General features: G+C 39.1%; 1 protein-coding gene across 3 annotated transcripts in view; it reads left to right on the top strand.

The window, feature by feature from the left end:
• The window catches only part of Map3k5 (mitogen-activated protein kinase kinase kinase 5), a 198,847-nt gene that overhangs the window by 93,862 nt on the left and 91,087 nt on the right, over positions 1-13,898 (top strand). The gene's annotated exons all lie outside the window — the stretch shown is intronic.

Here is a 13,898-nt window from a genome sequence, read left to right as displayed (position 1 = left end):
CAAGGTGAAACACACAGAAACAGCTGACCTGAACATCCGGGAACTCTTGCTCCCCAGTCTGATAGCTGGAATACCAGCATGGAACTGATCCAGACCCTGGGTTTCTGTGAGGAAACCTCAGAAATCTATGGGACCTCCTGTAGAAGCCCAGTATTTATCCCTAGCATAGGTGTGGACTTTGGGAGCCCAGTCCATATAGAGGAATACTCCCTGAGCCAAGACACACAATGTCTCACAATGTCATAAGAGACACCTGACATTGACCTCTGGACTCCACAGGTGTAGCCACATGCACACACACCAAAAGATGTGATAAAAAGCAACTAACGTAATTTTAAAAATAACAAACCAAGGATAGACATTGATAAGGGAAGAAGGCTGAGGCTTTGGAATCCAGAAGAACAAGGTCAAGTTCCTACTTGATCACTTCCACTATTTCTTAACTATTTCTGTGCTTCAGTTTCCTTGTTGTTGAGAATTCCACCTGCTTTTAAACAGTTGTCAGTATTCTGAATACTGGGGCCCAAGTGTTACTACCTAGCAAGAACTCAACAGTTGGAGGCTGCTACTTTTTATCTTTCTCTTAGTAGTTTGGTTTTGACTACATGTTTCTCTGGTAGACTGCATCACAGGTGCCACGTTATATATTATTAATAGCATTCTCTGTAGACAGATCACATGTTCCTATCACAGGCTTCTAGGCTTGGTGCATGTCTTGATGGGTATGCATTCTAACCTGCAGGAATCATTTGTGGTTGTGATGTAAGCATTTTTTTCCTGGCCATTGCACCAGTAGCTGCTCCTTTAGGTTGAGTTACAGAGGGAGACTGTAGTGGAGTGGGCCAGACCATCTGCTGAGTCAAGACACAAGTTAAGACTGTCAAACAGTGTGCTGCTGCAGTTGGATTACTCTAAAATGCCTCAGCTTCAGCTAAAATTGTTTCATTATTTTAACATGTATGTGTACTTTTACCAAGTGTGAATTTTAAATAAACACAAGCTCGATGGGTGCCAAAAAGAATGAATGTTAGAAAGGGGATTGTAGGGAGTGGTTCACAAGGATGGGAAGGAGGCTGGAAGTGGGTTATCAGGGTAGAAGGAAACTAGAGGGATTGGAGATTATAGTTGTTAAATCACTGTATATGTATGTGAGATTGTCAACTTTATTAAAAGTTTAAAAACTAATATATGCATATTACACACATATATGTGTATATAGAGAGAACACATCAAGAAATAAGAGAATACAAGAATACAAATGCTCACAGTAGAGACCTATATGTTTATATAATTGAGATTTCTAATAAGTAAACTTTTTAGTAATGAGAATCACATACATTTTCTTTAGAAGAAACTAAACCTTAGGTGTTATACAGGGAAAATAGATTCTTTATAGGTAATGTCCTCGTTATGTTTATTAGATAATAAATTCCAGCAACGCTAAACAATGACACAGGGAAGGTGATGTGCAAAGTACTAATTTAATGCTGTCCTAGGATGTAATTCATGGTCATAGGGTTTATGGAAATGAGGACTGAGAGCAGTAATAGAAGTCCATGCATCTTCTGTATGTTGTAGGAGCTGCTGTCCTCATCACTTGTAACTTCTGGTTCTTCATTGTATGCCTGAGTGTAGCCACCAGCATTGATTCAGGAATCTTGATGATGTAGGGCCTGAGAATTCATTGCCAGCAGGAATGTCAAATTCTGCTGTCCTGGGACTCACATTCTAGTCAGGGGATAGAAAGTAGGATCTCTTGTCATTAGTGTATATTCTGAAACATACAGAATGAGCCAGAGTTTCCTTTTCTTTTGTGTCATGCTAATATTTGGATTTCAAGAAATATTTTCATTTCACCCACATTTGTCATCTTCATTGGCATAGTATTGTCCACTCTGTAGTATCTTTTGATTCTTTTTAATATCTGTATGTATATGTATACATGTATATGTGTGTATACATGTATATAGTAGATCTATAAAGATGTCCCTTTGTTCCTTTACCATAGCAACATTTTTTCTCCTTCCTTTATTTTCTTCCCTATTCTCTTCCTTATTTCTTCTCTCTCTTCTTCCCTTCTCCCCTCCCTCTTTTCCTCCCCACCCCCTCTCCTCTCTTCAACCCTTTCATTCTCTGTTGAACTCTCTGCTTAGGGCTTTTTTCTATTTTATTAAAATTTGCAAAGAATTGATTTTCAATACTGCTGAGTTTTAAGTTGCATATCTACTTTGTATTTCATCGATTCTTAAAAATAATTTCTTTTACCTCAAGGATAATAGATAGCCCTTTTTGCTAGATGGGACATTGATTTTTTTTTTTGTTCCAACCTCATTCCTTTTCCCCTACATGCATTTTAAAGTATAAATTGTTCTGTACCCTAGAAATGTCAGTTTATTGGACTTACTATATAGTTCTGTTCAAATGCAATTGTCAGGGCGATTTCTTCTGTGATCTTCAGAAGTGGGTTGTCCAGTATCCAGATCTCTCTTTATTATTTTCTACTTTTGTGCAGTTATGAGAGAGAATACACGTCATTATTTCAGTTCTTTGAAACCTGTTGAGAGCTCCTTTCTGTCCTAGAAAAAAGCTTGTGGGTGTTGGGTGTGGGATCTCAGATAAAACAGATTAAAATTGGCTTACTGTGTTATTCAGATTGGCCATACCTCTGTTGTTATTGTTGTTTGTGTGTTTGACCACCATGGAGTGTTTTATAATCTCCAGCTACTCTTGTAGACTCATCTATCAATTTTAGTTCTATTAAGTTTTGTTTTGTATACTTTGAAGTAATGTTAATAGGTACATGTAGGACTATTGAATTTTCTTATTATGTGCTTATCACTATGAGGTACTCTGCCTTACTTTCTGTCTTTGTCTCTTCTAGTTATTCTTGTACTTAGGTTAGTTTGTTTCTGATATTAATATATAATCATATTACAATAGCCACAAATAACATAAAATATCTTGGGGTAACTCTAACCAAACAAGTGAAAGACCTATATGACAAGAACTTTAAGTTTTGAAGAAAGAAAGTGAAGAAGATATTACAAAATGGATACCCTTGGATAGGTAGGATCAACATAGTAAAAATGGCAGTCTTACAAAAAACAATCTACAGATTCAGTGCAATCCCCATCAAAATCCTAATACAATTCTTCACAGATCTTGAAAGAACAATACTCAAATTCATATGGAAAAAACAAAAAACCCAGGATAGCCAAAACAACCCTGTACAATAAAGGAACTTCTGGAGGTGTCACTATCTCTGACTTCAAGCTCTACTATAGAGCTATATTAATGAAAACATCTTGGTATTGGCATAAAAGCAGACACATGCATCAATGGAGTCTAATTGAAGACCCTGATATCATTCCACATACCTATGAACACCTGATTTTTGACAAAGAAGCCAAAATTGTATAATGGAAAAAAGAAAGCATCTTCAAAAAATGGTGCTGTTATGACTATCAACATGTAGAAGAATGCAAATAGATCCATAATTATTGCCATTCACAAAACCAAGTTCAAATGAATCAAAGACCTCAATGTAAATCCAGCCACACTGGACCTCTTAGAAAGTGGGAAGTAGCCTAGAATGCATGGACACAGGAGACCACTTCCTAAATATAACACCAGTAGCACAGACACTGAGAGCAACAATTAAAATATGGAACCTCCTGAAACTAAGAAACTTCTGTAAGGCAAAGGACATGGTCAATAAAACAAAATGGCAGTCTACAGAATGGGAAAAGATCGTCACCAACCCCACATCCTACAGAGGACTGATTTCCAAAATATACAAAGAACTCAAGAAACTAGACAAGTCTTTTTCTTTGCTGTTCTTGTTAAATTCTGTTTAGGGAATCTTTGTTTTTTTTTTTTGAGTCATTTACATTTAATGTGATAACAAAACTGGGCTTATATTTTTCCATCTTGTTGTTAACTGTTTCATCTGTTCTTTGTTCCTTTTTTCCTGCCTGCATGATTTTTTAAACAAAATAATTGAGCTATTAGTTCATTAGCTCTTTAGTAATACTTTTTATGACAGTCCTTAAGTAGCTCCCTAGAGGTTACAGTTTACATTTGTCTGGGCTCTCTCTAAAGAAATAGAAATGATAGAATGAATTTCTGTGTGTGTGTGTGGGGTGTGTGTGTGTGTGTGTGTGTGTGTGTGTGTGTGTGTGTGTGTGTGTGTGTTACGTTATTAGAGTGGCATACAGGCTGTCTTCTAGGTATTCTAATAATGTCTCAGAGTGCAAAGATGAAGAATCCAGTAGTTGTTCATCCCACAAGATTGAACATCTCAGCAGACCCAATCTGGCACTGGAGTCCTAAAGATTTCTGGAGAGCTGGCTGCTGATCTTGATGTGAAAGAATGCTTCAGCAACAAAGTAGATGAACTTGCCAGCAAGAGTGAGGGCAAGCAGGCAATGAGCAAAAGCTTCCTTCTTCCATGTCCTTTTATGTGGATTGCCACTAGAAGATGTAGCACAGGTTAGGTGGATATTCATTTCTCAAATAATCAGATCAAGGAAATCCCTCACAGGCCAAGCATGGTGGTGCACACCTTTAATCCCAGGACTCAGGAGACAGAGGCCCGTTGATGTCTGAGCTAGAAGCTAGCCTGATCTACAGAGCCAGTTCCGGTGCAGGCTACAGAAAGAAACAATATCTCAAACAAAAGAAGGAAGGAAGGAAGGAAGGAAGGAAGGAAGGAAGGAAGGAAGGAAGGAAGGAAGAAGTCCTTTACAGGCATGTCTGTCTTTTAGTTGATTCCAGATGTAGTAAAGTTGACAACCACGGCTAGCCATCACAGGAAAGGACTCTTGAATTATGCACACTATCTTAAATTGTATTTCACTTTTCCTTCTACGGAAACTTAATTAAATAGTCAATAGATGCTATAATTAATTGAATTTATATATAGTCATGTGTTTGCCCGTTTTGGTATTTATTCTTTTTGCAACTCAGTACCTCCAATTAGAATTAGTCTTCTTTGGTCTAGAACACTCTGGTGGTTTTTGTGGTATGGATAAACTGGCATGACTCCAGTTTTTCCTTGTCTCAAAGCATCTACTTTATTACCCTAGCTATGAAGTTGTATTTCTTCTAGATTCTATCGTTTGTGCTACAAACATTTCTTGTAGCTTCTATTGTTTGTGTTGCAAAACCAACTCTCTGTTTTACTGACTCTTTGGGGGTTTTGTGCCTTTAGTCTCCTCTGGCCAACTTTCTCTTCTCTGTGTTCTTTCTTCCTTCCCTTCCTCCCGCCCCTTCCTTCCCTTCATTCTCAGGGCTGTAGTTGTATCTGATAAAGGCTTGTCCACTGAGCTATACTGTAGCTCCCCTCTGGCCAATTTTAAGATTTCTGTCATAAACCAAGTTGGGCAATGCATACCGGTGGAGACACTGGCAGGAAGGTCACTCATCCTCAGTTTGACAGCAGCTGGGCAACAAAGCAAGTCCTTTGACTAAACAGTATTTTTTCTCTGTGTGGTTTTGGTCTCAGCATTTGGACTGTTTTATTTTATCCTCCTTGAATTTTTCTAAACTTCCTGAGTCTGGGGGCTGGTGTTTCCATCAGTTTTTGAATATTTTTATCCACACCTTGAGCTATTTCTTGTGTTACATGTCCACTTTCATTTCTTCTGGGGATATAAGAACACATATGTTAGGCTTTTTAAGTAGGTCCCATATGTCCCCCTGTGCCTTTTTCTTTTTCCTTTTTTTATTTCTTTCTCTGCTTCATTTTAAATACTTTATTTACTGTTTTGGGGTTGTTATTAATTTGCTTATTTCACCAAAACTATCTACTATTGTGTTTAGCGTGCTTTTAAGCCTATTTTTATTTTCATTCATGGAGTATGTTAGGTCCAGATTATTAGATATGTTTAAGGCTCCAACTCTGTGTTAAAGAGTTGGTCTTTTCACTCACTCTGCTCACCGTTTCCTGTTTTCTTTGCCTTGTGTAGTCAGTTTAAAGTCTACATCTTAAATACACCATAGATTGTGTATGTATCAGCCTTTCTTGATTGAGTTGACTCTTTGTTAGTGGTTCACTTGCTTTGACTCTTTGCATGCTTCATAATTCTTCTTTATGCATCAGGCATCCTGCATCCCAGAATTATTATTAGGACTAAAAATCACATTGTTTTCTCTTGTAGAGCATGTGGGTCCAGAAGCTGCTAATGTCAGCAAATGAGGCTGAGTTGACTGTGTCTGAGTTCAGTTTGGGTTGACCTAACCTACCTGTTTTATTCTTTTCTTTGCTGTGACCATCTTTGACTTTTGACAGAGAGCCTGAAAGACCCCTTAAACACTAGGGGAGATTTCTTGTCCACACTTTGGGGTTTGGGATTTAGCTATTTATTCTTCAGCTCCAAACTTTAGTAAATTTCTTATTTATTTATTTATTTGTTTGTTTGTTTGTTTATTCAGTGTGTTAACATGTGTACTGTATATGTGTGTTCATGTGTCTGTATCTGTGCCTTCAGGTGTGTATGTATATGTGTGCATGTGTAGAATATTTTCCTCAGTCTTTTTCCAGCTTAATTTTTAGGCAGAATCGCTCAATGTGTGTGGAACTCATTGATTCACCTAACCTGCCTGACTAACAAGGTCCAGGTATCTACGTTTCCACTCCTTAGTACTAGGATTACACATGTGTGCTGCCACCACTCCCTAGCACTAGGGGTTAGACACGTGTGCTGCTACCATTACCTAGTACTGGGGTTACAGGTGTGTGGTGTCACACCTAGATTTGTATATGGGTGCTGGGAATCCAAACTCAGGTTATCATGCTTCCTGAGACATCTCCCCAACTCCAGCAATATCTTTATAGAGTGGTACCTTTTATATATTTATTCTAGGCTCCTTTTCCTAATGAGTCTCTAACGTAGTGGGACTTGAACATTACTAGTCATCCCAGGCTCCTATAGAAGGCAACCCATCCTTCAGTGTATGTGCTCTGGGAAAACGTTAGCCGTATTGTCTGTGGTTCCTCCACATTTCCAACCTGTACAATTATCAAGCACTACACTAGTTTATTTCTCCCAAATAGACCTTCAGATAGGCAGACTATCTCCGTTTACACCAGGACAAGCCTGATCTCCTTCATGACCAACAGCAATCCAGCTCTTTTTAGAGCACTCCCTTCCGTAGAATTGTGTTTTATTTTACTTTAGAGATGTGTAAATTTCACCTCTTTTTTTTGAAGGACATAATTTTTAAGTGAAAATAAAGTTTTTTCATACAATATATTCTGATCACAGTTTCTCCTCCCCAACTCCTCTTGGATCCCCATGACCTCCCCACCTACCCAAATTCTACCTCCTTTCTTTTTATCTCTCTTTAGAAAACAAACATAAATAACATATTTTAAAAAAAGATTCTAGAAAACAAACATAAAAACATAATTAGAAAGAAAAGAGAGAACAAGCATAGGAAACACAAAGGAACTCCATAGCAAAACAAAATTAGAAACCAGAAACAAGCAAAAGTCCGGGGAGGGAAACACTGTCCAAGCAAAGTGTCTTCGGATTACTATTGCTGTGATGAAACACTATACCCAAAAGTGACTTGGGGAGGAGAGTTTATTTCCATCACAATTGCATATAACAGTTCATCAACAAATGTAGTGAGGGCAGGAACCTGGAGGCAGGGGCTGATGCAGAGGCATGGAGGGGTACTGCTTACTGGTTTGCTCTTCATGGCTTGCTCAGCCTGCTTTCTTATAGAACCCAGGCCCACCAGCCTAGAGATGGCACCACCCACAATGGGTTGGGCCCTTCCACATCAATCACTATTTAAGAAAATAGCCTGCAGCCGATCTGACAGAAGCATTTTCTCAATTGAGGCTTCTTCCTCTCTGATGACTCTAGCTTGTGTCAAATTGACATCAAACTAGCCAGTGCACAAAGTACTATGAGACCAAAAGTCTTGTTTGTTTTATGACAGTCATCTATGCTGGGCATGTGACCTACCCTTAAGTGTGGTGAATATACTCAGTGAGACTCCATTGGAGAGAACAGATTTTTCCCTTGCAAAGCAGATGTCAATTGGAGATAACTTGGTTAGTGGTGCAAGCCTGTGTCCATTTCCCCCTTTTAGCAATGCAACAGAACCCCATCTGGTTTGAACCTGTACAGGCATGCTGCCCAGTCACTGTGAATTCATATATGATCCATCCTGTTGTATGTGGAAGACACTGTTTCCTTGGAGTCAGTCATCCATCCCCTCAACTCTTACAGTCTTTCTGCCTCCTCTTCTAAATAGCTCCCTGAGCCCTAGAGGGAGGAACTTGAAGGCATCCTTATAGGATTGACTGTTCCAAAATATCTGTCTCTTCACATCGTTCAGTTATAGATCTCTGTGTTATCTCCCATCTACTGCAAGAGGAAGTTTCTCTGATGATGGTTGAGCTAGGCACTGATCTGTAGCAGAGTGTCATTAGGAGTCATTTTGTTGCTATATTCCCTGAGCACAGCAATAGGATTTAGTTTTCCCCTAGGCCCATAGCCTGTCTAGTGTCAGGTTCTTGCCCACCTGAGCAGTGTCAGACGTGGGTTTTATCTCATGAAGTAGCTCTTCAATCCAGTCAGAAAGTAGTTCCTTACTCCCACAACATTTGTGCTACCATTGCACCAGCTTATCATGAAGGTCAGTGTTGATGGTAGAGTTTGTAGTTGGGGTGGTGATTCCCTTCCTCCTCTGGTAACATTCAGAGTACCTCCCCGTACCATGAACACTAGTCAGTAGGCTTCTCTGTGTTCAATGAGATATGTAAATGTTGTCTTCAACAATAGTGCCTTACCACTGCTTTCTGGAGAGCAACCAGTAGCCTTGGCAATAGCCTGAGACATGTAGGGGTTTCCATGGGGCCCCTTTGGCCAACAGCTCAACTAGATACAACCCATTCCTGGTAATGGAGGTTTTACTTGGCAAAAGATCTCTAGGTAAGGCATTGTCACCCCTGTTATCTGGTGATTCCATTTAAATTTCTTTCATATATGTATATATTTTAAGAAACTTCTACAGTAGTAGGTTTCCATATGATGCCTCAAGTGCCTCTTCTTGTTAGTTGCAACTCCCTGTATTCCTACCCTTGCTCCTCTCTTCCATCCCACTCCCTTTTTAATGTTCTCACTCCAGGGTCCCCCACTTGTCTCTCCATAACTGTATATTCTATTTCCCCTTCCTTGGGGGATCATACCTTCTCTGCTAATCCCTTACTCTACACCTGAGCTCTGTGGCACTATGGATTGAGACATGCCTATCAAGTGCTTAAATCCTGACATCCGCATATAAGAGCAAACATACACTATTTTTCTTTTGGGGTCTTTTTTTTCTAGAATTTTAGTTCAATGATTTTATGGATATTTTCATCAATATCCAAAATGTTACACACACACACACACACACACACACACACACACACACACACACACACACACACTCCTTTCCCTCTTGTATTGGTTGCTTTTCTTGTTGATGGGAATGAATACCCAACAGAAACCACTTAAGGAAAGAAGGGCTTGTTTGGGCTCATGGTTTCAGAGGGTCCAGTTCATCATGGGTATGATAGCCTACACTCTTTGGGTTTTTGTTGTTGTTATTGTTGAACAATATTGTGTGGTTTGATATTACTTGAAGAAAGCAAAGTTTGATTCCTTTCTTTTCATATACTTTAAAAAAATTATTATGTGTCCACTTGTCTATGAACAAAGAACTTTAAGACATACATGAGAGTAAATTATGACTTCCCTTGATGTGACCCTGGTTTTCCATTTAGAATGGAAATATCTGTATTTTAAAAGATACAAATATTTTTATAGTCAGAATTTCCTTTATAGTCTACAATTTATCTAACAGAGCCAAATGATGAAGATTAATAATTGGTTTTTGTTTGTATTTAGACATTTGTTCTCCTTAAAAGCAAGCCCCTTAAGGAAGACACAGGATCTTCAACATTCAGAAAGATGTGTTTTTATTTAATGTTTAACTTATTTTAAACTATAAGAAATAACAAGAACATATGAAAGCTAAGAGTATAAATATACTACTCTTCCTAGCACCACAGTTTTGCTATTCCTGTCTTTCAGTTATGATTTAAATAGAATAGCTTCTATAATGTACTTTTCCTTATGTAATCTTTTTTAAAAATATATCTTCAAATGATCATTTATTAGGAATTTAGTCTATGTTTTCTTCATTCTGATTTTTCTTTTTTTAAATTTTTTTATTGGAATGAGAAACAAGATTGTTTTACATGTCAATTCCAGTTCCCTCTCCCTCCCCTCCTACGCTCCCCCCCCCCCCCCAACTAACACCCTACCTATCCCATACCCTTTCTGCTCCCCAGGGAGGCTGAGGCCTTCCATGGGGATCTTCTGAGTCTGTCATATCCTTTGGTATAGGGCCTAGGCCCATCCCATGTGTCTAGGCTCAGGGAGTATCCCTCTGTGTGGGATGGGCTCCTAAAGTCCTTTCCTATGCCAGGGATAAGTACTAATCTACTACAAGGGGACCCATAGATTTCCGAGGTCTCCTCGCTGACACCCACATTCAGGGGATCTGGATCAGTCCCATTCTGGTTTCCCAGATATCAGTTTGGGGACCAAGACCTCTCCCTTGTTCAGGTCTCCCTTGTTTCTGTGGGTTTCACCAGACTGGTCTGGACCCCTTTACTCATCACTCCTTGTTCTCTGCAACTGGATTACAGCTCAGTTCAGTGTTTAGCTGTGGGTGTCTGCTTCTACTTCCACCAGCTGCTGGATGAAGGCTCTAGGATAGGATATAAGTTAGTCTTCAATCTCATTACCAGGGGAGGGCATTTAAGGTAGCCTCTCCTCTGTTGCTTAGATCATTAGCTGGTTGTAGATCATTGTAGATCTCCAGACATTTCCCTAGTGCCTGAATTCTCTTTAGACCTATAATGTCTCCCTCTATTATAGTATCTCTTATCTTGCTGTCTTCTATTCTTCCCCCAACTCAACCTTCTTGCTCCCTCCTGTCCTCCTCACCCCTCCTCTTCTCCCTTCCCTAGCTCCCTCTCCCCTCCCCCCATGTTCTCAATTTTCTCAGATCTTGTCCCTTTCCCCTTCTCCAGGGGACCGTGTATGTCTCTCCTTGTTTCTTAGCTTCTCTGGTAGTGTGGGTTGTAGGCTGGTAATCCTTTGTTCTATGTCTAGAATCCATATATGTTTGTCTTTTTGTGACTGGGTTACCTCACTCAGAATGGTTTCTTCTAGTTCCATCCATTTGCCTGGGAATTTCAAGATTTACATTGTTTTTTTTCCCCACTGAGTAGTACTCCATTGTGTAGATGTACCACATTTTCTCTATCCATTCTTCAGTTGAGGGGCATCTAAGTTGCTTCCAGGTTCTGGCTATTACAAATAATTCTTCGATGAACATCATTGAACAGATGTTCTTGTTGTATGAATGTGCTTCTTTTGGGTATATGCCTAAGAGTGCAATTGCTGGATCTTGTGGTAGACTCATTCCCATTTTCCTGAGGAATTACCATACTGATTTCCAAAGTGGCTGTACAAGTTGGCACTTCCACCAGCAGTGGAGAAGTGTTCCCCTTTCTCCACATCCTCTCCAGCATAAACTGTCATTGGTATTTTTGATTTTGGCCATTCTGACAGGAGTAAGATGGTATTTCAGAGTTGTTTTGATTTGCATTTCCCTGATGGCTAAGGATGTTGAACACTTTCTTATGTGTCTTTCAGCCATTTTAAATTCCTCTATTGAGAATTGTCTATTTAGTTCTGTACCCCACTGTTTAATTGGATTGTTTGGTGTTTTGGAGACTAGCTTCTTGAGTTCTTTCTAAATTTTGGAGATCAGCCCTTTGTGGGCTGCCGTTTTGTCTTGTTGACTGTACCTTTGCCTTACAGAAGCTTCTCCGTTTCAAGAGGTCCCGTTTATTAATTGTTGAACTCAGTTTCTATGCTACTGGTATAATATTCAGGAAGCGGTTTCCTGTACCAATTAATTCAAGGGTATTTCCCACTTTGTCTTCTAATAGGTTCAGTGTGGCTAGATTTATTTTGAGGTCTTTGATCCATTTGGACTTAAGTTTTGTGCATGGCGATAGACTTGTATCTATCTGCAGTCTTCTACATGCCTGCATCCAGTTATGCCAGCACCATTTGTTAAAGATGTTCTCGTATAAATTTAGATTGTTTGTCAAAGATCAGGTGTTCATAGGTGTTTGGGTTAATATCAGGGTTTTCAACTGGATTCCATTGATCTACCTGTCTATTTTTGTGCCAATACCACGCTGTTTTCAGGACTATAGCTCTATAATAGAGCTTGAAGTAAGGGATGGTGATGCCTCCGGAAGTTCCTTTATTGTACAGGGTTGTTTTGGCTATCCTGGGTCTTTTGTTTTTCCGTATAAAGTTGAGAATTATTTTTTCCAGGTCTGTGAAGAATTGTGCTGGGATTTTGATGGAGATTGCATTGAATCTGTAGATTGCTTTTGGCAAGATTGCCATTTTTACTATGTTGATCTTACCTATCCAAGAACATGGGAGATCCTTCTATTTTTTGGCCTCTTCCTTAATTTCTTTCTTTAAAGATTCAAAATTCTTACCGGGCGTTGGTGGTGCACACCTTTAATCTCAGCACTCTGGAGGCAGAGGCAGGAGGATCTCTGTGAGTTCGAGACCAGCCTAGAGCGAGTTCCAGAACAGCCTCTAAACTACCAGAGAAACCCTGTCTCAAAAAAACCAAAAAAAAAAAATTCTTATGATACATGTCTTTTACTTTTTTGGTTAGTGTTACCCCAAGGTATTTTATGTTGTTTGTGGCAATTTTAAAGGATGATGTTTCTCTGATTTCTTTCTCAGTGCATTCATCATCTGTATATAGTAGGGCTACTGATTTTTTGAGTTAATCTTGTATCCTGCCACTTTGCTGAAGGTTTTTATCAGGTGTAGGAGTCCCTTGGTAGAGTTTTTCGGGTCACTTATGTAGACTATCATATCATCTGCAAATAGTGAAAGATTGACTTCTTTCTTTCCAATTTGTATCCTCTTGATCTCCTTTTGTTGTCTTATTGCTCTAGCTAGAACTTCAAGGACAATATTGAAGAGGTATGGAGAGAGTGGACAGCCTTGTCTTGTTCCTGATTTTAGGAGAAACACATTGAGTTTCTCTCCATTTATATTGATGTTGGCTGTTGGCTTGCTGTAAATTGCTTTTATTATGTTTGGGTATGTTCCTGATAACCCTGATTTTTCTTTTTGAATAAAGATTCCACTTTTCATTTGTCCATCTCAAGTAGATTATACTGGGGACAAGAATGTCTATTTTTACTTTTCTTCTTCATTTTCAAATGAAATAACAATCATTATCGTTGCCTGCTTAATATTGCATGTGTGGAATCCCTTAAATGGTCCCTAGGATGTGTTACCTTGAAAACTGCAACAGATATGCAAACACTGGTCCTTTTGAGTGCAAGTGTGCTTTCCAAGCTTGGAGTGCAGGCTCAGGAACTTTCAGAGAACATTCCAGCCAAAATTACCGTACAGCAGCATGATCTTGGACTTTGTAAATTACTTCCTATCATTGACATTTTGTTGTTGTCGTATCACTTACATGGAACCCATCCTTTCAGGGTATTGCCCAGCTGATACTACTAAATGCTTTGTTAGTCTTAAGACAGACAGAAAAAAATGTGTTCAGAGTTTTCACTTTCAAAATTTATACATTTCTGGTAGATGGTTGAAGACAAAGTTTTCAAAAGATAGGGTGACTGGGTCGAGGATGAGTCAATATTGGAATCAGAGAGGCTGGGTAGTCAAGGATATGAAGTTACTTAAGCATTAACTCCTAATAGCACACTAGATTCTGGGGTGGGAGCCAATGGAATAGTTTTTGCTTGGGCA

The sequence above is a fragment of the Cricetulus griseus genome, chromosome 2, assembly GCF_003668045.3.
Source record: "Cricetulus griseus strain 17A/GY chromosome 2, alternate assembly CriGri-PICRH-1.0, whole genome shotgun sequence".
NCBI classification, from domain to species: domain Eukaryota; kingdom Metazoa; phylum Chordata; class Mammalia; order Rodentia; family Cricetidae; genus Cricetulus; species Cricetulus griseus.
The sequence above is the reverse complement of the archived record's forward strand: the minus strand, read 5'-3'. Positions and strand labels throughout refer to the sequence as shown.